We start from the raw sequence: 23,212 nt of genomic DNA on the forward strand, positions 1-23,212 counted from the left end.
GTTTGGGAGAAAAATGCAAAGGTACAATACAGCATTTCCTTGCCGATATCTCTCTTTTGCAAAGAGATAGGCATTGGAAAATTCAGGGCTATAACGTGTAGATGAAGCACTAACAGGAGGCTTTAAAATTTTCATTCTAGTGTCTTTCGTTTGGGAGAAAAATGCAAAGGTACAATACAGCTTTTCCTTGCCGATATCTCTCTTTTGCAAAGAGATAGGCATTGGTAAATTCAGGGCTATAACGTGTAGATGAAGCACTAATAGGAGGCTTTAAAATTTTCATTCTAGTGTCTTTCGTTTGGGAGAAAAATGCAAAGGTACAATACAGCTTTTCCTTGCCGATATCTCTCTTTTGCAAAGAGATAGGCATTGGAAAATTCAGGGCTATAACGTGTAGATGAAGCACTAACAGGAGGCTTTAAAATTTTCATTCTAGTGTCCTTCGTTTGGGAGAAAACTGCAAAGGTACAATACAGCTTTTCCTTGCCGATATCTCTCTTTTGCAAAGAGATAGGCATTGGTAAATTCAGGGCTATAACGTGTAGATGAAGCACTAATAGGAGGCTTTAAAATTTTCATTCTAGTGTCCTTCGTTTGGGAGAAAAATGCAAAGGTACAATACAGCTTTTCCTTGCCGATATCTCTCTTTTGCAAAGAGATAGGCATTGGAAAATTCAGGGCTATAACGTGTAGATGAAGCACTAACAGGAGGCTTTAAAATTTTCATTCTAGTGTATTTCGTTTGGGAGAAAAATGCAAAGGTACAATACCGCTTTTCCTTGCCGATATCTCTCTTTTGCAAAGAGCTAGGCATTGGAAAATTCAGGGCTATAACGTGTAGATGAAGCACTAATAGGAGGCTTTAAAATGTTCAATCTAGTGTCCTTCGTTTGGGAGAAAAATGCAAAGGTACAATACAGCTTTTCCTTGCCAATATCTCTCTTTTGCAAAGAGCTAGGCATTGGAAAATTCAGGGCTATAACGTGTAGATGAAGCACTAACAGGAGGCTTTAAAATTTTCATTCTAGTGTCTTTCGTTTGGGAGAAAAATGCAAAAGTACAATGCTGCTTTTCCTTGCCAATATCTCTCTTTTGCAAAGAGATAAGCATTGGAAAATTCAGGGCTATAACGTGTAGATGAAGCACTAACAGGAGGCTTTAAAATTTTCATTCTAGTGTCTTTCGTTTGGGAGAAAAATGCAAAGGTACAATACAGCATTTCCTTGCCGATATCTCTCTTTTGCAAAGAGATAGGCATTGGAAAATTCAGGGCTATAACGTGTAGATGAAGCACTAACAGGAGGCTTTAAAATTTTCATTCTAGTGTCTTTCGTTTGGGAGAAAAATGCAAAGGTACAATACAGCTTTTCCTTGCCGATATCTCTCTTTTGCAAAGAGATAGGCATTGGTAAATTCAGGGCTATAACGTGTAGATGAAGCACTAATAGGAGGCTTTAAAATTTTCATTCTAGTGTCTTTCGTTTGGGAGAAAAATGCAAAGGTACAATACAGCTTTTCCTTGCCGATATCTCTCTTTTGCAAAGAGATAGGCATTGGAAAATTCAGGGCTATAACGTGTAGATGAAGCACTAACAGGAGGCTTTAAAATTTTCATTCTAGTGTCCTTCGTTTGGGAGAAAACTGCAAAGGTACAATACAGCTTTTCCTTGCCGATATCTCTCTTTTGCAAAGAGATAGGCATTGGTAAATTCAGGGCTATAACGTGTAGATGAAGCACTAATAGGAGGCTTTAAAATTTTCATTCTAGTGTCCTTCGTTTGGGAGAAAAATGCAAAGGTACAATACAGCTTTTCCTTGCCGATATCTCTCTTTTGCAAAGAGATAGGCATTGGAAAATTCAGGGCTATAACGTGTAGATGAAGCACTAACAGGAGGCTTTAAAATTTTCATTCTAGTGTATTTCGTTTGGGAGAAAAATGCAAAGGTACAATACCGCTTTTCCTTGCCGATATCTCTCTTTTGCAAAGAGCTAGGCATTGGAAAATTCAGGGCTATAACGTGTAGATGAAGCACTAATAGGAGGCTTTAAAATGTTCAATCTAGTGTCCTTCGTTTGGGAGAAAAATGCAAAGGTACAATACAGCTTTTCCTTGCCAATATCTCTCTTTTGCAAAGAGCTAGGCATTGGAAAATTCAGGGCTATAACGTGTAGATGAAGCACTAACAGGAGGCTTTAAAATTTTCATTCTAGTGTCTTTCGTTTGGGAGAAAAATGCAAAAGTACAATGCTGCTTTTCCTTGCCAATATCTCTCTTTTGCAAAGAGATAAGCATTGGAAAATTCAGGGCTATAACGTGTAGATGAAGCACTAACAGGAGGCTTTAAAATTTTCATTCTAGTGTCTTTCGTTTGGGAGAAAAATGCAAAGGTACAATACAGCTTTTCCTTGCCAATATCTCTCTTTTGCAAAGAGCTAGGCATTGGAAAATGCAGGGCTATAACGTGTAGATGAAGCACTAACAGGAGGCTTTACAATTTTCATTCTAGTGTCTTTCGTTTGGGAGAAAAATGCAAAGGTACAATGCTGCTTTTCCTTGCCGATATCTCTCTTTTGCAAAGAGATTGGCATTGGAAAATGCAGGGCTATAACGTGTAGATGAAGCACTAACAGGAGGCTTTAAAATTTTCATTCTAGTGTCTTTCGTTTGGGAGAAAAATGCAAAGGTACAATACAGCTTTTCCTTGCCGATATCTCTCTTTTGCAAAGAGATAGGCATTGGAAAATTCAGGGCTATAACGTGTAGATGAAGCACTAACAGGAGGCTTTAAAATTTTCATTCTAGTGTCTTTCGTTTGGGAGAAAAATGCAAAGGTACAATACAGCTTTTCCTTGCCGATATCTCTCTTTTGCAAAGAGATAGGCATTGGAAAATTCAGGGCTATAACGTGTAGATGAAGCACTAACAGGGGGCTTTAAAATTTTCATTCTAGTGTCCTTCGTTTGGGAGAAAACTGCAAAGGTACAATACAGCTTTTCCTTGCCGATAGCTCTCTTTTGCAAAGAGATAGGCATTGAAAAATTCAGGGCTATAACGTGTAGATGAAGCACTAATAGGAGGCTTTAAAATTTTCATTCTAGTGTCCTTCGTTTGGGAGAAAAATGCAAAGGTACAATACAGCAGGGCCGGCTCGAGGCATGTTCGACTCGAGCGGCCGCGCAGGGCGCCACCCTTAATGGGCGCCGTGCGCTGGCGCCGCCATGTCGGAGCCTGGAGCCGGCCCTGATCTCCCCTGCTGTCCTCCGAGTCCCGGCTGGCACTGTGCGCTATGCGGCGCCGGCGTCTGATGTCAGACACCGGCGCTGCACAGACAGCGGGCGCGCACAGCAGCACTCACCCTCCCTCGGCAGCACAGCAGCACTCACCCTCCCTCGGCCTCGGCACAGCAGGTACTGGGGGCACATGTGGCACTGTGGGGGGCATTTATCTGGCACTGTGGGGGCACTGGGGGGCATTCATTTATCTGGCACTGTGGGGGGGGACATTTATCTGTGCACTGTGAGGGGGCATTACTGTATCTGGCACTGTGGGGGCATGTATGTATCTGGCACTGTGGGGGCATTTCTGTATCTGGCACTGGGGGGGTATATCTGCACTGTGGGGGCACTTATTTATCTGGCACTGGGGGCATTTATTTATCTGGCACTGGGGGCAATTATTTATCTGGCACTGTGGGGGCATTTATTTATCTGGCACTGGGGGGGCATATCGGCACTGTGGGGGTATTTATGTATCTGGCACTGTGGGGGTATATCTGCACTGTGGGGGCACTTATTTATCTGGCACTGGGGGGCATTCATTTATCTGGCACTGGGGGCATTTATTTATCTGGCACTGTGGGGGCACTTATTTATCTGGCACTGGGGGCATTTATTTATCTGGCACTGTGGGGGCATATATCTGGCACTGTGGGGGCATTTCTGGCACTGTGGGGGCATATCTGCGCTGTGGGGGCATTTATGTATCTGCGCTGTGGGGGCATTTATGTATCTGCACTGTGGGGGCATGTATGTATCTGGCACTGTGGGGGCATTTCTGTATCTGGCACTGGGAGGGCATATCGGCACTGTGGGGGTATTTATGTATCTGGCACTGTGGGGGTATATCTGCACTGTGGGGGCACTTATTTATCTGGCACTGGGGGCATTTATTTATCTGGCACTGTGGGGGCATTTATTTATCTGGCACTGTGGGGGGCATTTATTTATCTGGTACTGTGGGGACATATCTGGCACTGGGGGCATTAATGTATCTGGCACTGTGGGGGCATATCTGGCACTGGGGGCATTAATGTATCTGACACTGTGAGGGGCAATAATGCATCTGGCACTGTGTGGGCACTTATGCATCTGGCACTGGGGGCATTTATGCATCTGGCAATGTGTGGGCATTTATGTATCTGGCACTGGGGGCATTTATGTATCTGGCCCTTTGGGGGCATATCTGGCACTGTGGGGGCATTTTTATATATGGCACTGTGGGTGCATATCTGGCACTGTGTGGCCATTTATGTAGCTGGCACTGCTGGGGGGCATGTCACGTGTAGCTGGCACTGCTGGGGGGGGCATGTCACGTGTAGCTGGCACTGCTGGGGAGCATGTCGCGTGTAGCTGGCACTGCTGGGGAGCATGTCGCGTGTAGCTGGCACTGCTGGGGAGCATGTCGCGTGTAGCTGGCACTGCTGGGGAGCATGTCGCGTGTAGCTGGCACTGCTGGGGAGCATGTCGCGTGTAGCTGGCACTGCTGGGGAGCATGTCACGTGTAGCTGGCACTGCTGGGGGGCATGTCACGTGTAGCTGGCACTGCTGGGGAGCATGTCATGTAGTGTTCCCGCTAGGCGTCTGTGGCTAGGCAATGTGTCTCAGTGCTGTGCCTGGCGCAAAGTGTATAGGAGGTTCTACCTGGTGCAGTGTGTATTAGCTGCACTACTGTGTGGTGTAATGCAAATTGCCACTATTATGTGGCCACGTACCTTCCCCACGAAGTAACTCCCCTTAATTTTTGCTGCGCGCCTTCGGCGCGCACTGTCCATGCTTTGACATATAGGTATGAGAACAACAAGCAGTATGTACATCATTTTGCCCTCCTAACTTAAAAATGTGCCCTCCCTGTGATCAGCACCATGCCCTAAAAAGTGAACACTATCATGTGTAGCTGGCACTGCTGCGGGGCATGTCATGTGTAGCTGGCACTGCTGCGGGGCATGTCATGTGTAGCTGGCACTGGTGCGGGGCATGTCATGTGTAGCTGGCACTGCTGCGGGGCATGTCATGTGTAGCTGGCACTGCTGCGGGGCATGTCATGTGTAGCTGGCACTGCTGCGGGGCATGTCATGTGTAGCTGGCACTGCTGCGCTGCATGTCATGTGTAGCTGGCACTGCACATTATGTGTATCTGGCACTATACTGGAGACATTGTGTGTAAGGAACACTACTGTGGCTATGTGTAAGGCTGCTAATTGTGTGAAAATATGTTTATAGTTTGATGATATGAAGTTACGATGCCACGCCCACTTTTCCAGAGGCCACACCCACTTTTCCGGGGACGCGCGCGCGCCTTCGGCGCGCGCATGGGGGGGGGGCGCTTTTACATTTTCTCGCTCAGGGTGCTAGTAGGCCTGGAGCCAGCCCTGCAATACAGCTTTTCCTTGCCGATATCTCTCTTTTGCAAAGAGATAGGCATTGGAAAATTCAGGGCTGTAACGTGTAGATGAAGCACTAACAGGAGGCTTTAAAATTTTCATTCTAGTGTATTTCGTTTGGGAGAAAAATGCAAAGGTACAATACCGCTTTTCCTTGCCGATATCTCTCTTTTGCAAAGAGCTAGGCATTGGAAAATTCAGGGCTATAACGTGTAGATGAAGCACTAATAGGAGGCTTAAAAATTTTCAATCTAGTGTCCTTCGTTTGGGAGAAAAATGCAAAGGTACAATACAGCTTTTCCTTGCCAATATCTCTCTTTTGCAAAGAGCTAGGCATTGGAAAATTCAGGGCTATAACGTGTAGATGAAGCACTAACAGGAGGCTTTAAAATTTTCATTCTAGTGTCTTTCGTTTGGGAGAAAAATGCAAAAGTACAATGCTGCTTTTCCTTGCCGATATCTCTCTTTTGCAAAGAGATAAGCATTGGAAAATTCAGGGCTATAACGTGTAGATGAAGCACTAACAGGAGGCTTTAAAATTTTCATTCTAGTGTCTTTCGTTTGGGAGAAAAATGCAAAGGTACAATACAGCTTTTCCTTGCCAATATCTCTCTTTTGCAAATAGCTAGGCATTGGAAAATGCAGGGCTATAACGTGTAGATGAAGCACTAACAGGAGGCTTTACAATTTTCATTCTAGTGACTTTCGTTTGGGAGAAAAATGCAAAGGTACAATGCTGCTTTTCCTTGCCGATATCTCTCTTTTGCAAAGAGATAGGCATTGGAAAATGCAGGGCTATAACGTGTAGATGAAGCACTAACAGGAGGCTTTACAATTTTCATTCTAGTGTCTTTCGTTTGGGAGAAAAATGCAAAGGTACAATGCTGCTTTTCCTTGCCGATATCTCTCTTTTGCAAAGAGATAGGCATTGGAAAATTCTGGGCTATAACGTGTAGATGAAGCACTAACAGGAGGCTTTAAAATTTTCATTCTAGTGTCCTTCGTTTGGGAGAAAAATGCAAAGGTACAATACAGCTTTTCCTTGCCGATATCTCTCTTTTGCAAAGAAATAGGCATTGGAAAATTCAGGGCTATAACGTGTAGATGAAGCACTAATAGGAGGCTTTAAAATTTTCATTCTAGTGTCCTTCGTTTGGGAGAAAAATGCAAAGGTACAATAAAGCTTTTCCTTGCCGATATCTCTCTTTTGCAAAGAAATAGGCATTGGAAAATTCAGGGCTATAACGTGTAGATGAAGCACTAACAGGAGGCTTTAAAATTTTCATTCTAGTGTCTTTCGTTTGGGAGAAAAATGCAAAGGTACAATACAGCTTTTCCTTGCCGATATCTCTCTTTTGCAAAGAGCTAGGCATTGGAAAATTCAGGGCTATAACGTGTAGATGAAGCACTAACAGTAGGCTTTAAAATTTTCATTCCCAATGGGGATGGCTTCCCGGGAGGTAACCCCTATTGAGTGAAGGGAGTATATAGGATACGACCCAGTGGTACCTGACGACATAGATACTAACAGCTATTTAATAACATTACGCTAGAAAGTGATTATTAGCAACATATATATCTATATAAACAACCCCGCCAGGGTTGTGCCTTCAAAAATAATCACACACGGACACGCTTTTTAAACCTTTTTTTCACATCTCTTTATTCTTCTTATGCACATGTATGTTAGTTCTGTGATTTTAACCTTTATGTTTCACTGCAGTTTGGGATAATAATATTAATATTTATCCAATTTTAATACATACTTAATAAAGGTTATATTTTATGATTCATTCATTCTGTCCAGTGCGTCAACAGTGCAGATTTCTTCTTGTTTTTTCTCCCAAATTCTATAACAATGACAGTAAATGTTGTTTCTTTTCAAACAGAACTTTCTTGACCATGCTACTTGCTTGAAAGATCTGGGAGCACATGGAAAACAGTACAAACCATGCAGTATCACAAGAGCCTTTATTTGATCTTTCATGAAGATAGAGCAGAATTGAGGACACGTCAACAATTTCTGCCGAAGGTGGTTCATCTTTCCACATGGTGCCTTTGGCCACTGACACCTTCGTTGAGTCAAAGTCTCTGGCTGTGGTCAGAACTTTGAAAATTTATGTCACCAGAACGGTTCAGATTAGGAAAACAGAGGCTCTGTTTGTCCTGTATGCTCCCAACAGGATTGGGTGTCCTGCTTCCATGTAGACCATTATGCGCTGGATCTGTGGTAAGATTCAGCATGCTCATTCCATGGCAGGATTGCCGTTACTGAATTAGGTGAAGACCCATTCTACTAGAAAGGTGGGTTCATCCTGGGCAGCTGGTCGGGGAGTCTCGGCATTGCAACTTTGCCGAGCAGCTATTAAGTAAACACTTTTGCTAAGTTTTACAAGTTTGATACCTTGGCTGATGATAACCTCAAGTTGGGTCATTCGACTGCAGAGTCGTACGCACTCTCCCACCCGTTCAAGAGCTTTGGTATAACCCCATGGTTCTTAATGTGACCCCAGCATCCTCTAGGTCGTATGAGAAAATAGGATTTTAATACCTACCGGTAAATCCTTTTCTCTTAGTCCGTAGAGGTCCATACTGTCCATACCGTCCCAGTCCATACTGTGTCTGCAGTTATTACTTGTGGTTATACACATGTTATGTTATGGTTCTGGTCAGCTTTTTGCTGCAATTGTTCATGCCGTTGGCTTGTGTTCTGTTGAATGCCACGTTCTGCGGCATGCTTAAGGTGTGAGCTGGTAAGATGCTCACCTTAGTTTAACAATAAATCCTTTCCTCGAAATGTCCGTCTCCCTGGGCACAGTTCCTATAACTGGAGTCTGGAGGAGGGGCATAGAGGGAGGAGCCAGTTCACACCCTTTGAAAGTCTTAAAGTGCCCATGTCTCTTGCGGATCCCGTCTATACCCCATGGTTCTTAATGTGACCCCAGCATCCTCTACGGACTAAGAGAAAAGGATGCCCTTGCGCACTATCCTGACTTCTCCTCCCGTCTGCTTACTTTGTGCCTTCCAACGCACAATGCGAACTACAGGTGGTGCTGCAGGGCCCACACCCTTTTACTTGCCTTACAGAACAGCTCTGGAGCTGTTACAGTGCCCAGCTGCTGCAAGAAATCAGCTTGAATGCTTCAGGGGATGGGGCATGGCCAACATGAGCCCCACACCAAAGGAGGGTGGGGGTGTTTAATGCGAACTAGGGGTCATCCAAGCACCGCAAAAGGCCGCCATGCCCTGCATGCCCCTTTTCTCTTTTCATATGCAGATGAGGGTTCCAGCCAACTTTGGCCCACATCTTGGATGACATCACCGTATGCAAATCCGTCTTCTGCAGACCTTCCCCCAGGAATGCTTGTACTAGTTGTTGCATATGGTTTGATATTTGATGGTGCTTCAATATTAGGCAGCCTTCCACCCTCCCATGTTCATCTGAACAGATGTGGTCTCCCTGCAGTTGTTGTCCCCAGACGAGAGTTCCCTTGTGCGTCCTCAGTTGAATCTCCTTAACTTGACGGGGGAGGGGCTGCCCGAGCAGCCACCCTCCCCAGCCCTATCCCAACTCATACTTATTTTGCATATGAGATCTCTTGATCATGAAGATTGTTCTCACAGGGTGAGGTTCATCCATTATATTTTAAAATAGGAAGGTACAAATTACATATTTGAATTGCATCTATGTGCTGGATTCAAATGTCCCCCCCCCCTTCCTTTCTCAATTGTGCCCGTCAGCAGCTATTCTAAGGTTGCTGCCAATGGGTGTGACACATTAATTTCTTCTGTGGGGTACACTGGACTCCACAAGGATTCACATTGGGGTGTAGAGTAGGATCTTGATCTGAGGCACCAACCGGCTCAAAGCTTTTGACTGTTCCCAAGATGCTCAGCGCATCCTCCTCTATAACCCCGCTTCCATGAACAGGGAGCTCAGTTTGTAGTTGGTGCCTTCAGTAGCAGGCCACTTAACAGGGGCCTGCCTCAGGCAGCCTATTCTTAGCTATTAATTTTGACAAGAAAAGAAGAACTTGTTTTATGAGAATCTACAAGGGCTGCAGCAGGCTAGGTCTAATAGACATCTTTACTGCAGCTTCATCACTCCCAGCGGCGCTGTATACTCCCGTGCCCTGGTTGCTGGGTCACTGCAGCGGAGGCTCCAGTTTCTTCCTAAGGTCAGTCACACACACACCGCCCTTCCGGATCACGAGGCCGCTGATGAAGGGGAGCGTGGCCGTAGGGGGTGGACCGTGTGCGCACTGGCGTGGACACTGATTACTGGGCAGCCGCTCCACTAGCCACCAGGTACAGTTAAGGAGCACAGGTCTGGGAGTTTTACTCCTATATTAACCCAATTTTGTACTGCCCGCAGCGCATTGTGATAGGTAATAGGGCCTGATTCAGGTTGGAATGCAATCACAATAAGCGATCCAACTGCAAAAATTGCTAACAGCATACGCATGTGCCTGCATTTTCTGCGGCACCCCGCAGAGAATGCGATCGCCTCTGCCTGTCAATCGGGGCGGGGGGGGGAGAGGGGGGTCAGCAACACTCCATTTCCAAGTCAGGGATGGAGCGGTGCGGGGGCAAGGCTTCAAAATGGGGTCTGCAACGGAGGAGACACAGGGGGCGTGGTCACAGCGGCTGTATGACATCACATTCAGCCGCTGTGATCACAAAAATGGTGGCGGCTTCCTGCGCGCACATACAGTTTGCACCAGCAGGAGGCTACACCATTTTTTATGATCACGCTGAACTGCAGTGCGACTGCAATTACAGCATGGTCAAGAATGGAGGCGTCATGCTGGGTGGCCATGCCCTGTCACTGTGCAGGAGCCAGCACCGCACACACACTAGTCCCCGGGTGCAGCCCCCAACCCCCGGGACACCCGGAGCAACAAAATGTAGATTCAGGCCACCAGGCCACGCCCCTACCTATGAAACCATGCCTCCTTTTTACCATTGCGCTGCTTATCTGCGCGCACTGCATTACAATCTCCTTCGCCACCTCTCTGGGTGTCACCAGTGATAGTGACACCTCTGCCATGCTTGTAGCAGCTGGTCCTAAGATCTACGCCTCAAGCCCTGAGTGTTTGCCCTTGTGACTTGTTGATCATCATAGCGAAGCAGATGCTTACAGAAAACTGCAGGGGCTTAGATTGAAAATAAAAAAATTGATGGGTATAAGGTAGAGAGGAGCGGGTTCGGTTCTCCGAGAACCGAATTCCCGACGAACTCCATGTGGTTTACACTGGTCCGAGGCAGGCTCGGTTGTTCCCGCCTGACTCGGAAAACCTGAACAAGGGAAAATGTCATCATCCCGCTGTCGGATTCTCTCGAGATTCGGATTCCATATAAAGAGCTGCGCGTTGCCGCCATTTTTACTCGTGCATTGAAGAAAGAGCGGAGAGGACGTGGCTATGTTCTCTCAGTGGAAATCTCAATATCAGTGCTCAGTATCAGTGGTTACTTATTGCTGCTCAGTAATACTAGTAGTGTGTCTCTCCTGCTCAGTGTCAGTTCTCAGTAGTATCCTCATCAGTGCTCAGTATCACTGCTCATTGTCTTGTGCTGCATTGTGGTGCTCAGCATACTACAGTACATTACTAATAGTCCAGTGCTGCATCTTGCTGCTCAGTGTCAGTTCTAGTATCCTCATCAGTGCTCACTATCACTGCTCATTACATTGTGGTGTTCTGTATACTACAGTAACATAGTAATATAGTAACATATAGTAACATAGTTTTTGAGGTTGAATAGAGGCAAATTGCCCATCGTGTTCAACCTGTTTTAAGTTGTGATGATTCTACATACTTGCTGAATAATGTTTTATGACTAGTTAGCTACTATAACTCATGTTACCCCCGGATTAACCATGTTGATATTTTAAGTATTATAACCTTGGATAGCTTTTTCATTCAGAAATGTATCCATTCCTTTTTTAAATCCAATTACAGAGTCCGCCATTACCACCTTCCCTGGCAGGGAATTCCACATCCTGATTGCCCTAACAGTGAACATCATAGTATCTCACCTGGCAGGTAAGTAGGAGTTGGGCTAGAGCTGTGGAGGATTGCTGCTCGGGCACCCCCTGTCAAGTGAAGGAGATCCAACTGAGGCAGCACAAGGGAACTCTCGAAAGAAGAACAAGGCTAGAGGAAGATCTGAGACAAAGAAATCTGACTTTTACCAGAGCTGACCAGAGGAAAGCACAAACGCAGTCCCCCACTACCACAAATAATGCAGTCGAGTTTCCCACATTTGGGGAAATCACAGGGGTCAGCATACCCAGAGTGCAATGAATGAACCTCACCCTGGGAGAACAATCTTCATGACCATGGTATCTCCTATGCAAAATAAGTATGATTTGGGATAGGGCTGGGGAGGGCAGCTGCTCAGGCACATCTCTGTCAAGTAAAGGAGATTCAACTGAGGCAACACAAGGGAACTCTCATCTGGGGACAACAACTGCAGGGAGAACACATATTTTCAGATGAACATGGGAGGGCAGAAGGCTGCCTAACACTGAAGCACCCCCAAACAACAAACCAAATGCAACTACTAGTGCAAGCATTCCTGGGGGAAGGCCTGCAGCAGATGGATTTGCATATGGTGATGTCATCCAAGCAGTGGGTCAAAGTTGGCTTCAACCCTCGTCTGCATATGAAAATAAAAAAGGGGTGTGCAGGGCATGGCGGCCTTTTGCGGCGCTTGGATGACCCCTAGTTTGCATTAAACACCTCCACCTTCCTTCGGTGTGGGGCTCATGTTGGCTATGCCCCAGCCCCTGAAGCATTCAAGCTGATTTCTTGCAGCAGCTGGGCACTGTAACAGCTCCAGAGCTGCTCTGTAAAGCAAGTAAAAGGGTGTGGGCCCTGCAGCACTACCTGTAGTTTGCATTGTGCGTTGGAAGGCACAAAGTAAGCAGACGGGAGAAGTCAGGATAGTGCACAAGGGCATAGAAGGGAGCGGCTCAAGAAAAGAGAAGTGGAAACAGACAGCAAACTAGGCTGGAGAGAGACCTGAGACAAAGAGATCTGAATTATACGAGAGCCGACCAGAGGAAACACAAATTATGTAATCAAGTGTCCCACATTTGGGGAAATCGTAGGAGCAGCACACCCAGAGTGCATTGGGTGAGCCTTGCCCTGGGAGAAGCACCTTCCTGATCATAGTATCTCACCTGGCAGGTAAGTAGGAGTTGGGCTAGAGCTGGGGAGGGTCGCTGTTCGGGCACCCCCCTGTCAAGTGAAGGAGATCCAACTGAGGCAGCACAAGGAAACTCTCGAAAAAAGAACAAGGCTAGAGGAAGATCTGAGACAAAGAAATCTGACTTTTACCAGAGCTGACCAGAGGAAAGCACAAACACAGTCCCCCACTACCACAAATAATGCAGTCGAGTTTCCCACATTTGGGGAAATGACAGGGGTCAGCATACCCAGAATGCAATGAATGAACCTCACCCTGGGAGAACAATCTTCATGACAATGGTATCTCCTATGCAAAATAAGTATGATTTGGGATAGGGCTGGGGAGGGCCGCTGCTCAGGCACATCTCTGTCAAGTAAAGGAGATTCAACTGAGGCAGCACAAGGGAACTCTCATCTGGGGACAACAACTGCAGGGAGAACACATATTTTCAGATGAACATGGGAGAGCAGAAGGCTGCCTAATACTGAAGCACCCCCAAACAACAAACCAAATGCAACAACTAGTACAAGCATTCCTGGGAAAAGGTCTGCAGAAGACGGATTTGCATACGGTGATGTCATCCAAGCAGTGGGCCAAAGTTGGCTGGAACCCTCATCTGCATATGAAAAGAGAAAAGGGGTATGCAGGGCATGGCGGCCTTTTGCGGCGCTTGGATGACCCTTAGTTCGCATTAAACACCTCCACCCTCCGTCGGTGTGGGGCTCATGTTGGCTATGCCCCAGCCCCTGAAGCATTCAAGCTGATTTCTTGCAGCAGCTGGGCACTGTAACAGCTCCAGAGCTGCTCTGTAAGGCAAGTAAAAGGGTGTTGGCCCTGCAGCACTACCTGTAATTTGCATTGTGCGTTGGAAGGCACAAAGTAAGCAGACAGGAGAAGTCAGGAGAGTGCACAAGGGCAAGGGCAGGGGCTCAAGAAAAGAGAAGTGGAAACAGACAGCAAACTAGGCTGGAGAGAGACCTGAGACAAAGAGATCTGAATTATACGAGTAGCCGACCAGAGGAAACACAAATTATGTAGTCAAGTGTCCCACATTTGGGGAAATCGTAGGAGCAGCACACCCAGAGTGCAATGGGTGAGCCTTGCCCTGGGAGAAGCACCTTCCTGATCATAGTATCTCACCTGGCAGGTAAGTAGGAGTTGGGCTAGAGCTGGGGAGGGTCGCTGCTCGGGCACCCCCCTGTCAAGTGAAGGAAATCCAACTGAGGCAGCACAAGGAAACTCTCAAAAAAAGAACAAGGCTAGAGGAAGATCTGAGACAAAGAAATCTGACTTTTACCAGAGCTGACCAGAGGAAAGCACAAACACAGTCCCCCACTACCACAAATAATGCAGTCGAGTTTCCCACATTTGGGGAAATCACAGGGGTCAGCATACCCAGAATGCAATGAATGAACCTCACCCTGGAAGAACAATCTTCATGACCATGGTATCTCCTATGCAAAATAAGTATGATTTGGGATAGGGCTGGGGAGGGCCGCTGCTCAGGCACATCTCTGTCAAGTAAAGGAGATTCAACTGAGGCAGCACAAGAGAACTCTCATCTGGGGACAACAACTGCAGGGAGAACACATATTTTCAGATGAACATGGGAGAGCAGAAGGCTGCCTAATACTGAAGCACCCCAAACAACAAACCAAATGCAACAACTAGTACAAGCATTCCTGGGGGAAGGTCTACAGAAGACGTATTTGCATACGGTGATGTCATCCAAGCAGTGGGCCAAAGTTGGCTGGAACCCTCATCTGCATATGAAAAGAGAAAAGGGGTATGCAGGGCATGGCGGCCTTTTGCGGCGCTTGGATGACCCTTAGTTCGCATTAAACACCTCCACCCTCCGTCGGTGTGGGGCTCATGTTGGCTATGCCCCAGCCCCTGAAGCATTCAAGCTGATTTCTTGCAGCAGCTGGGCACTGTAACAGCTCCAGAGCTGCTCTGAAAGGCAAGTAAAAGGGTGTGGGCCCTGCAGCACTACCTGTAGTTTGCATTGTGCGTTGGAAGGCACAAAGTAAGCAGACAGGAGAAGTCAGGAGAGTGCACAAGGGCATAGAAGGCAGCGGCTCAAGAAAAGAGAAGTGGAAACAGACAGCAAACTAGGCTGGAGAGAGACCTGAGACAAAGAGATCTGAATTATACGAGAGCCGACCAGGGGAAACGCAAATTATGCAGTCAAGTTTCCCACATTTGGGGAAATCGCAGGAGCAGCACACCCAGAGTGCAATGGGTGAGCCTTGCCCTGGGAGAAGCACCTTCATGATCATAGTATCTCACCTGGCAGTTATGTAGGAGTTGGGCTAGAGCTGGGGAGGGTCGCTGCTCGGGTACCCCCCTGTCAAGTGAAGGAGATCAAACTGAGGCAGCACAATGGAACTCTCGAAAGAAGAACAAGGCTAGAGGAAGATCTGAGACAAAGAAATCTGACTTTTACCAGAGCTGACCAGAGGAAAACACAAACACAGTCCCCCACTACCACAAATAATGCAGTTGAGTTTCCCACATTTGGGGAAATCACAGGGGTCAGCATACACAGAATGCAATGAATGAACCTCACCCTGGGAGAACAATCTTTATGACCATGGTATCTCCTATGCAAAATAAGTATGATTTGGGATAGGGCTGGGGAGGGCCGCTGCTCAGGCACATCTCTGTCAAGTAAAGGAGATTCAACTGAGGCAGCACAAGGGAACTCTCATCTGGGGACAACAACTGCCGGGAGAACACATATTTTCAGATGAACATGGGAGGGCAGAAGGCTGCCTAATACTGAAGCACCCCCAAACAACAAACCAAATGCAACAACTAGTACAAGCATTCCTGGGGGAAGGTCTGCAGAAGACGGATTTGCATACAGTGATGTCATCCAAGCAGTGGGCCAAAGTTGGCTGGAACCCTCATCTGCATATGAAAAGAGAAAAGGGGTATGCAGGGCATGGCGGCCTTTTGCGGCGCTTGGATGACCCTTAGTTCGCATTAAACACCTCCACCCTCCGTCGGTGTGGGGCTCATGTTGGCTATGCCCCAGCCCCTGAAGCATTCAAGCTGATTTCTTGCAGCAGCTGGGCACTGTAACAGCTCCAGAGCTGCTCTGTAAGGCAAGTAAAAGGGTGTGGGCCCTGCAGCACTACCTGTAGTTTGCATTGTGCATCGGAAGGCACAAAGTAAGCAGACAGGAGGAGAAGTCAGGATAGTGCACAAGGGTATAGAAGGGAGGGGCTCAAGAAAAAAGAAGTGGAAACAGACAGCAAACTAGGCTGGAGAGAGACCTGAGACAAAGAGATCTGAATTATATGAGAGCCGACTAGGGGAAACACAAATTATGCAATCAAGTTTCCCATATTTGGGGAAATCGCAGGGGCAGCACACCCAGAGTGCAATGGGTGAGCCTTGCCCTGGGAGAAGCAACTTCATGATCATAGTATCTCACCTGGCAGGTAAGTAGGAGTTGGGCTAGAGCTGGGGAGGGTCGCTGCTCGGGCACCCCCCTGTCAAGTGAAGGAGATCCAACTGAGGCAGCACAAGGGAACTCTGGAAAGAAGAACAAGGCTAGAGGAAGATCTGAGACAAAGAAATCTGACTTTTACCAGAGCTGACCAGAGGAAAGCACAAACACAGTCCCCCACTACCACAAATAATGCAGTTGAGTTTCCCACATTTGGGGAAATCACAGAGGTCAGCATACCCAGAACGCAATGAATGAACCTAACCCTGGGAGAACAATCTTCATGACCATGGTATCTCCTATGCAAAATAAGTATGATTTGGGATAGGGCTGGGGAGGGCCGCTGCTCAGGCACATCTCTGTCAAGTAAAGGAGATTCAACTGAGGCAGCACAAGGGAACTCTCATCTGGGGACAACAACTGCAGGGAGAACACATATTTTCAGATGAACATGGGAGGGCAGAAGGCTGCCTAATACTGAAGCACCCCCAAACAACAAACCAAATGCAACAACTAGTACAAGCATTCCTGGGGGAAGGTCTGCAGAAGACGGATTTGCATACAGTGATGTCATCCAAGCAGTGGGCCAAAGTTGGCTGGAACCCTCATCTGCATATGAAAAGAGAAAAGGGGTATGCAGGGCATGGCGGCCTTTTGCGGCGCTTGGATGACCCTTAGTTCGCATTAAACACCTCCACCCTCCGTCGGTGTGGGGCTCATGTTGGCTATGCCCCAGCCCCTGAAGCATTCAAGCTGATTTCTTGCAGCAGCTGGGCACTGTAACAGCTCCAGAGCTGCTCTGTAAGGCAAGTAAAAGGGTGTGGGCCCTGCAGCACTACCTGTAGTTTGCATTGTGCATCGGAAGGCACAAAGTAAGCAGACAGGAGGAGAAGTCAGGATAGTGCACAAGGGTATAGAAGGGAGGGGCTCAAGAAAAAAGAAGTGGAAACAGACAGCAAACTAGGCTGGAGAGAGACCTGAGACAAAGAGATCTGAATTATATGAGAGCCGACTAGGGGAAACACAAATTATGCAATCAAGTTTCCCATATTTGGGGAAATCGCAGGGGCAGCACACCCAGAGTGCAATGGGTGAGCCTTGCCCTGGGAGAAGCAACTTCATGATCATAGTATCTCACCTGGCAGGTAAGTAGGAGTTGGGCTAGAGCTGGGGAGGGTCGCTGCTCGGGCACCCCCCTGTCAAGTGAAGGAGATCCAACTGAGGCAGCACAAGGGAACTCTTGAAAGAAGAACAAGGCTAGAGGAAGATCTGAGACAAAGAAATCTGACTTTTACCAGAGCTGACCAGAGGAAAGCACAAACACAGTCCCCCACTACCACAAATAATGCAGTTGAGTTTCCCACATTTGGGGAAATCACAGAGGTCAGCATACCCAGAACGCAATGAATGAACCTAACCCTGGGAGAACAATCTTCATGACCATGGTATCTCCTATGCAAAATAAGTATGATTTGGGATAGGGCTGGGGAGGGCCGCTGCTCAGGCACATCTCTGTCAAGTAAAGGAGATTCAACTGAGGCAGCACAAGGGAACTCTCATCTGGGGACAACAACTGCAGGGAGAACACATATTTTCAGATGAACATGGGAGGGCAGAAGGCTGCCTAATACTGAAGCACCCCCAAACAACAAACCAAATGCAACAACTAGTGCAAGCATTCCTGGGGGAAGGCCTGCCGCAGATGGATTTGCATATGGTGATGTCATCCAAGCAGTGGGTCAAAGTTGGCTTCAACCCTCGTCTGCATATGAAAAGAGAAAAGGGGCATGCAGGGCATGGCGGCCTTTTGCGGCGCTTGGCTGACCCCTAGTTTGCATTAAACACCTCCACCCTCCGTCGGTGTGGGGCTCATGTTGGCTATGCCCCAGCCCCTGAAGCATTCAAGCTGATTTCTTGCTGCAGCTGGGCACTGTAACAGCTCCAGAGCTGCTCTGTAAGGCAAGTAAAAGGGTGTGGGCCCTGCAGCACTACCTGTAGTTTGCATTGTGCGTTGGAAGGCACAAAGTAAGCAGACAGGAGAAGTCTGGAGAGTGCACAAGGGCATAGAAGGCAGCGGCTCAAGAAAAGAGAAGTGGAAACAGACAGCAAACTAGGCTGGAGAGAGACCTGAGACAAAGAGATCTGAATTATACGAGAGCCGACCAGGGGAAACACAAATTATGCAGTCAAGTTTCCCACAGGAGTATATAGGATACGACCCAGTGGTACCTGACGACATAGATACTAACAGCTATTTAATAACATTACGCTAGAAAGTGATTATTAGCAACATATATATCTATATAAACAACCCCGCCAGGGTTGTGCCTTCAAAAATAATCACACACGGACACGCTTTTTAAACCTTTTTTTCACATCTCTTTATTCTTCTTATGCACATGTATGTTAGTTCTGTGATTTTAACCTTTATGTTTCACTGCAGTTTGGGATAATAATATTAATATTTATCCAATTTTAATACATACTTAATAAAGGTTATATTTTATGATTCATTCATTCTGTCCAGTGCGTCAACAGTGCAGATTTCTTCTTGTTTTTTCTCCCAAATTCTATAACAATGACAGTAAATGTTGTTTCTTTTCAAACAGAACTTTCTTGACCATGCTTCTTGCTTGAAAGATCTGGGAGCACATGGAAAACAGTACAAACCATGCAGTATCACAAGAGCCTTTATTTGATATTTCATGAAGATAGAGCAGAATTGAGGACACGTCAACTATTTCTGCCGAAGGTGGTTCATCTTTCCACATGGTGCCTTTGGCCACTGACACCTTCATTGAGTCAAAGTCTCTGGCTGTGGTCAGAACTTTGAAAATTTATGTCACCAGAACGGTTCAGATTAGGAAAACAGAGGCTCTGTTTGTCCTGTATGCTCCCAACAGGATTGGGTGTCCTGCTTCCATGTAGACAATTATGCGCTGGATCTGTGGTAAGATTCAGCATGCTCATTCCACGGCAGGATTGCCGTTACTGAATTAGGTGAAGACCCATTCTACTAGAAAGGTGGGTTCATCCTGGGCAGCTGGTCGGGGAGTCTCGGCATTGCAACTTTGCCGAGCAGCTATTTAGTAAACACTTTTGCTAAGTTTTACAAGTTTTAGAGTAAAGGAGATTCAACTGAGGCAGCACAAGGGAACTCTCATCTGGGGACAACAACTGCAGTGAGAACACATATTTTCAGATGAACATGGGAGGGCAGAAGGCTGCCTAATACTGAAGCACCCCCAAACAACAAACCAAATGCAACAACTAGTACAAGCATTCCTGGGGGAAGGTCTGCAGAAGACGGATATGCATATAGTGATGTCATCCAAGCAGTGGGCCAAAGTTGGCTGGAACCCTCATCTGCATATGAAAAGAGAAAAGGGGTATGCAGGGCATGGCGGCCTTTTGCGGCGCTTGGATGACCCTTAGTTCGCATTAAACACCCCCACCCTCCTTCGGTGTGGGGCTCATGTTGGCCATGCCCCAGCCCCTGAAGCATTCAAGCTGATTTCTTGCAGCAGCTTGGCACTGTAACAGCTCCAGAGCTGCTCTGTAAGGCAAGTAAAAGGGTGTGGGCCCTGCAGCACTACCTGTAGTTTGCATTGTGCATTGGAAGGCACAAAGTAAGCAGACAGGAGGAGAAGTCAGGATAGTCCACAAGGGTATAGAAGGGAGGGGCTCAAGAAAAAAGAAGTGGAAACAGACAGCAAACTAGGCTGGAGAGAGACCTGAGACAAAGAGATCTGAATTATATGAGAGCCGACCAGGGGAAACATAAATTATGCAGTCTAGTTTCCCACATTTGGGGAAATCGCAGGGGCAGCACACCCAGGTGAGATACTATAATCAGGAAGGTGCTTCTCCCAGGGCAAGGCTCACCCATTGCACACTGGGTGTGCTGCTCCTACGATTTCCCCAAATGTGGGACACTTGACTGCATAATTTGTGTTTCCTCTGGTCGGCTCTCGTATAATTCAGATCTCTTTGTCTCAGGTCTCTCTCCAGCCTAGTTTGCTCTCTGTTTCCACTTCTTTTTTCTTGAGCCCCTCCCTTCTATACCCTTGTGCACTATCCTGACTTCTCCTCCCGTCTGCTTACTTTGTGCCTTCCAATGCACAATGCAAACTACAGGTAGTGCTGCAGGGCCCACACCCTTTTACTTGCCTTACAGAGCAGCTCTGGAGCTGTTACAGTGCCCAGCTGCTGCAAGAAATCAGCTTGAATGCTTCATGGGATGGGGCATGGCCAACATGAGCCCCACACCAAAGGAGGGTGGGGGTGTTTAATGCGATCTAGGGGTCATCCAAGCACCGCAAAAGGCCGCCATGCCCTGCACGCCCCTTTTCTCTTTTCATATGCAGATGAGGGTTGAAGCCAACTTTGACCCACTGCTTGGATAACATCACCATATGCAAATCCATCTGCTGCAGGCCTTCCCCCAGGAATGCTTGCACTAGTTGTTGCATTTGGTTTGTTGTTTGGGGGTGCTTCAGTATTAGGCAGCCTTCTGCCCTCCCATGTTCATCTGAAAATATGTGTTCTCCCTGCAGTTGTTGTCCCCATATGAGAGTTCCCTTGTGCTGCCTCAGTTGAATCTCCTTTACTTGACAGAGATGTGCCTGAGCAGCGGCCCTCCCCAGCCCTATCCCAAATCATACTTATTTTGCATAGGAGACACCATGGTCATGAAAATTGTTCACCCAGGGTGAGGTTCATTCATTGCATTCTGGGTATGCTGACCCCTGTGATTTACCCAAATGTGGGAAACTCGCCTGCATTATTTGTGGTAGTTGGGGACTGTGTTTGTGTTTTCCGCTGGTCAGCTCTGGTAAAAGTCAGATTTCTTTGTCTCAGATCTTCCTCTAGCCTTGTTCTTCTTTCGAGAGTTCCATTGTGCTGCCTCAGTTGGATCTCCTTCACTTGACAGGGGGGTGCCCGAGCAGCGACCCTCCCCAGCTCTAGCCCAACTCCTACTTACCTGCCAGGTGAGATACTATGATCTTGAAGGTGCTTCTCCCAGGGCAAGGCTCAACCATTGCACTCTGGGTGTGCTGCCCCTGCGATTTCCCCAAATATGGGAAACTTGACTGCATAATTTGTGTTTCCCCTGGTCGGCTCTCGTATAATTCAGATCTCTTTGTCTCAGGTCTCTCTCCAGCCTAGTTTGCTGTCTGTTTCCACTTCTCTTTTCTTGAGCCGCTCCCTTCTATGCCCTTGCGCACTATCCTGACTTCTCCCGTCTGCTTACTTTGTGCCTTCCAACGCACAATGCGAACTACAGGTAGTGCTGCAGGGCCCACACCCTTTTATTTGCCTTACAGAGCAGCTCTGGAGCTGTTACAGTGCCCAGCTGCTGCAAGAAATCAGCTTGAATGCTTCAGGGGCTGGGGCATAGCCAACATGAGCCCCACACCGAAGGAGGGTGGAGGTGTTTAATGCGAACTAGGGGTCATCCAAGCGCCGCAAAAGGCTGCCATGCCCTGCATAACCCTTTTCTCTTTTCATATGCAGATGAGGGTTCCAGCCAACTTTGGCCCACTGCTTGGATGACATCACCGTATGCAAATTCGTCTCCTGCAGACCTTCCCCCAGGAATGCTTGTACTAGTTATTGCATATGGTTTGATATTTGATGGTGCTTCAGTATTAGGCAGCCTTCCGCCCTCCCATGTTCATCTGAAAAAATGTGGTCTCCCTGCAGTTGTTGTCCCCAGACGAGAGTTCCCTTGTGCTTCCTCAGTTGAATCTCCTTAACTTGACGGGGGAGGGGCTTGCCCGAGCAGCCACCCTCCCCAGCCCTATCCCAACTCATACTTATTTTGCATATGAGATCTCTATATCATGAAGATTGTTATCACAGGGTGAAGTTCATCCATTATATTTTAAAATAGGAAGGTTCAAATTACATATTTGAATTGCATCTATGTGCTGGATTCAAATGTCCCCCCCCCTTCCTTTCTCAATTGTGCCCGTCAGCAGCTATTCTAAGGTTGCTGCCAATGGGTGTGACACATTAATTTCTTCTGTGGGGTACACTGGACTCCACAAGGATTCACATTGGGGTGTAGAGTAGGATCTTGATCTGAGGCACCAACCGGCTCAAAGCTTTTGACTGTTCCCAAGATGCTCAGCGCATTCTCCTCTATAACCCCGCTTCCATGAACAGGGAGCTCAGTTTGTAGTTGGTGCCTTCAGTAGCAGGCCACTTAACAGGGGCCTGCCTCAGGCAGCCTATTCTTAGCTATTAATTTTGACAAGAAAATAAGAACTTTTTTTATGAGAATCTACAAGGGCTGCAGCAGGCTAGGTCTAATAGACATCTTTACTGCAGCTTCATCACTCCCAGCGGCGCTGTATACTCCCGTGCCCTGGTTGCTGGGTCACTGCAGCGGAGGCTCCGGTTTCTTCCTAAGGTCAGTCACACACGCACCGCCCTTCCGGATCACGAGGCCGCTGATGAAGGGGAGCGTGGCCGTAGGGGGTGGACCGTGTGCGCACTGGCGTGGACACTGATTACTGGGCAGCCGCTCCACGAGCCACCAGGTACAGTTAAGGAGCACAGGTCTGGGGTTTTTTCTCCCATATTAAACCAATTTTGTACTGCCCGCAGCGCATTGTGATAGGTAATAGGGCCTGATTCAGGTTGGATTGCAATCACAGTAAGCGATCCAACTGCAAAAATTGCTAAGAGCATACGCATGTGCCTGCATTTTCTGCGGCACCCCGCAGAGAATGCGATCGCCTCTGCCTGTCAATCGGGGCAGGGGGGGAGAGGGGGGTCAGCAACACTCCATTTCCAAGTCAGGGATGGAGCGGTGCGGGGGCAAGGCTTCAAAATGGGGTCTGCAACGGAGGAGACACAGGGGGCGTGGTCACAGCGGCTGTATGACATCAC

The 23,212-nt window shown here is 47.4% G+C and overlaps 12 non-coding genes and 2 pseudogenes across 12 annotated transcripts; 3 read left to right on the forward strand and 11 right to left on the reverse strand.

The window, feature by feature from the left end:
* Positions 1-11,864: 11,864 nt before the first annotated feature.
* Positions 11,865-12,028, reverse strand: LOC135044202 (U1 spliceosomal RNA). Its single transcript, XR_010236918.1, has one exon. It is a non-coding gene; the product is annotated as a U1 spliceosomal RNA (small nuclear RNA).
* Positions 12,029-12,699: 671 nt separating this feature from the next.
* Positions 12,700-12,862, reverse strand: LOC135044217 (U1 spliceosomal RNA). Its single transcript, XR_010236928.1, has one exon. It is a non-coding gene; the product is annotated as a U1 spliceosomal RNA (small nuclear RNA).
* A 152-nt stretch (positions 12,863-13,014) lies between these two features.
* Positions 13,015-13,178, reverse strand: LOC135044206 (U1 spliceosomal RNA). Its single transcript, XR_010236922.1, has one exon. It is a non-coding gene; the product is annotated as a U1 spliceosomal RNA (small nuclear RNA).
* Positions 13,179-13,846: 668 nt separating this feature from the next.
* On the reverse strand, positions 13,847-14,010 carry LOC135044209 (U1 spliceosomal RNA). Its single transcript, XR_010236924.1, has one exon. It is a non-coding gene; the product is annotated as a U1 spliceosomal RNA (small nuclear RNA).
* Positions 14,011-14,162: 152 nt separating this feature from the next.
* On the reverse strand, positions 14,163-14,326 carry LOC135044220 (U1 spliceosomal RNA). The gene has a single exon (XR_010236931.1). It is a non-coding gene; the product is annotated as a U1 spliceosomal RNA (small nuclear RNA).
* A 670-nt stretch (positions 14,327-14,996) lies between these two features.
* Positions 14,997-15,159, reverse strand: LOC135044216 (U1 spliceosomal RNA). Its single transcript, XR_010236927.1, has one exon. It is a non-coding gene; the product is annotated as a U1 spliceosomal RNA (small nuclear RNA).
* Positions 15,160-15,311: 152 nt separating this feature from the next.
* Positions 15,312-15,475, reverse strand: LOC135044221 (U1 spliceosomal RNA). Its single transcript, XR_010236932.1, has one exon. It is a non-coding gene; the product is annotated as a U1 spliceosomal RNA (small nuclear RNA).
* Positions 15,476-16,177: 702 nt separating this feature from the next.
* LOC135044212 (U1 spliceosomal RNA) lies at positions 16,178-16,312 on the reverse strand (annotated as a pseudogene).
* A 152-nt stretch (positions 16,313-16,464) lies between these two features.
* On the reverse strand, positions 16,465-16,628 carry LOC135044204 (U1 spliceosomal RNA). The gene has a single exon (XR_010236920.1). It is a non-coding gene; the product is annotated as a U1 spliceosomal RNA (small nuclear RNA).
* A 702-nt stretch (positions 16,629-17,330) lies between these two features.
* On the reverse strand, positions 17,331-17,465 carry LOC135044215 (U1 spliceosomal RNA; annotated as a pseudogene).
* A 152-nt stretch (positions 17,466-17,617) lies between these two features.
* On the reverse strand, positions 17,618-17,781 carry LOC135044205 (U1 spliceosomal RNA). The gene has a single exon (XR_010236921.1). It is a non-coding gene; the product is annotated as a U1 spliceosomal RNA (small nuclear RNA).
* Positions 17,782-20,142: 2,361 nt separating this feature from the next.
* Positions 20,143-20,298, forward strand: LOC135044218 (U1 spliceosomal RNA). The gene has a single exon (XR_010236929.1). It is a non-coding gene; the product is annotated as a U1 spliceosomal RNA (small nuclear RNA).
* Positions 20,299-20,972: 674 nt separating this feature from the next.
* Positions 20,973-21,136, forward strand: LOC135044207 (U1 spliceosomal RNA). The gene has a single exon (XR_010236923.1). It is a non-coding gene; the product is annotated as a U1 spliceosomal RNA (small nuclear RNA).
* A 152-nt stretch (positions 21,137-21,288) lies between these two features.
* Positions 21,289-21,451, forward strand: LOC135044211 (U1 spliceosomal RNA). The gene has a single exon (XR_010236925.1). It is a non-coding gene; the product is annotated as a U1 spliceosomal RNA (small nuclear RNA).
* The last annotated feature ends 1,761 nt before the right edge of the window (positions 21,452-23,212 follow it).

Source organism: Pseudophryne corroboree, unplaced genomic scaffold, assembly GCF_028390025.1.
Source record: "Pseudophryne corroboree isolate aPseCor3 unplaced genomic scaffold, aPseCor3.hap2 scaffold_895, whole genome shotgun sequence".
NCBI lineage: Eukaryota > Metazoa > Chordata > Amphibia > Anura > Myobatrachidae > Pseudophryne > Pseudophryne corroboree.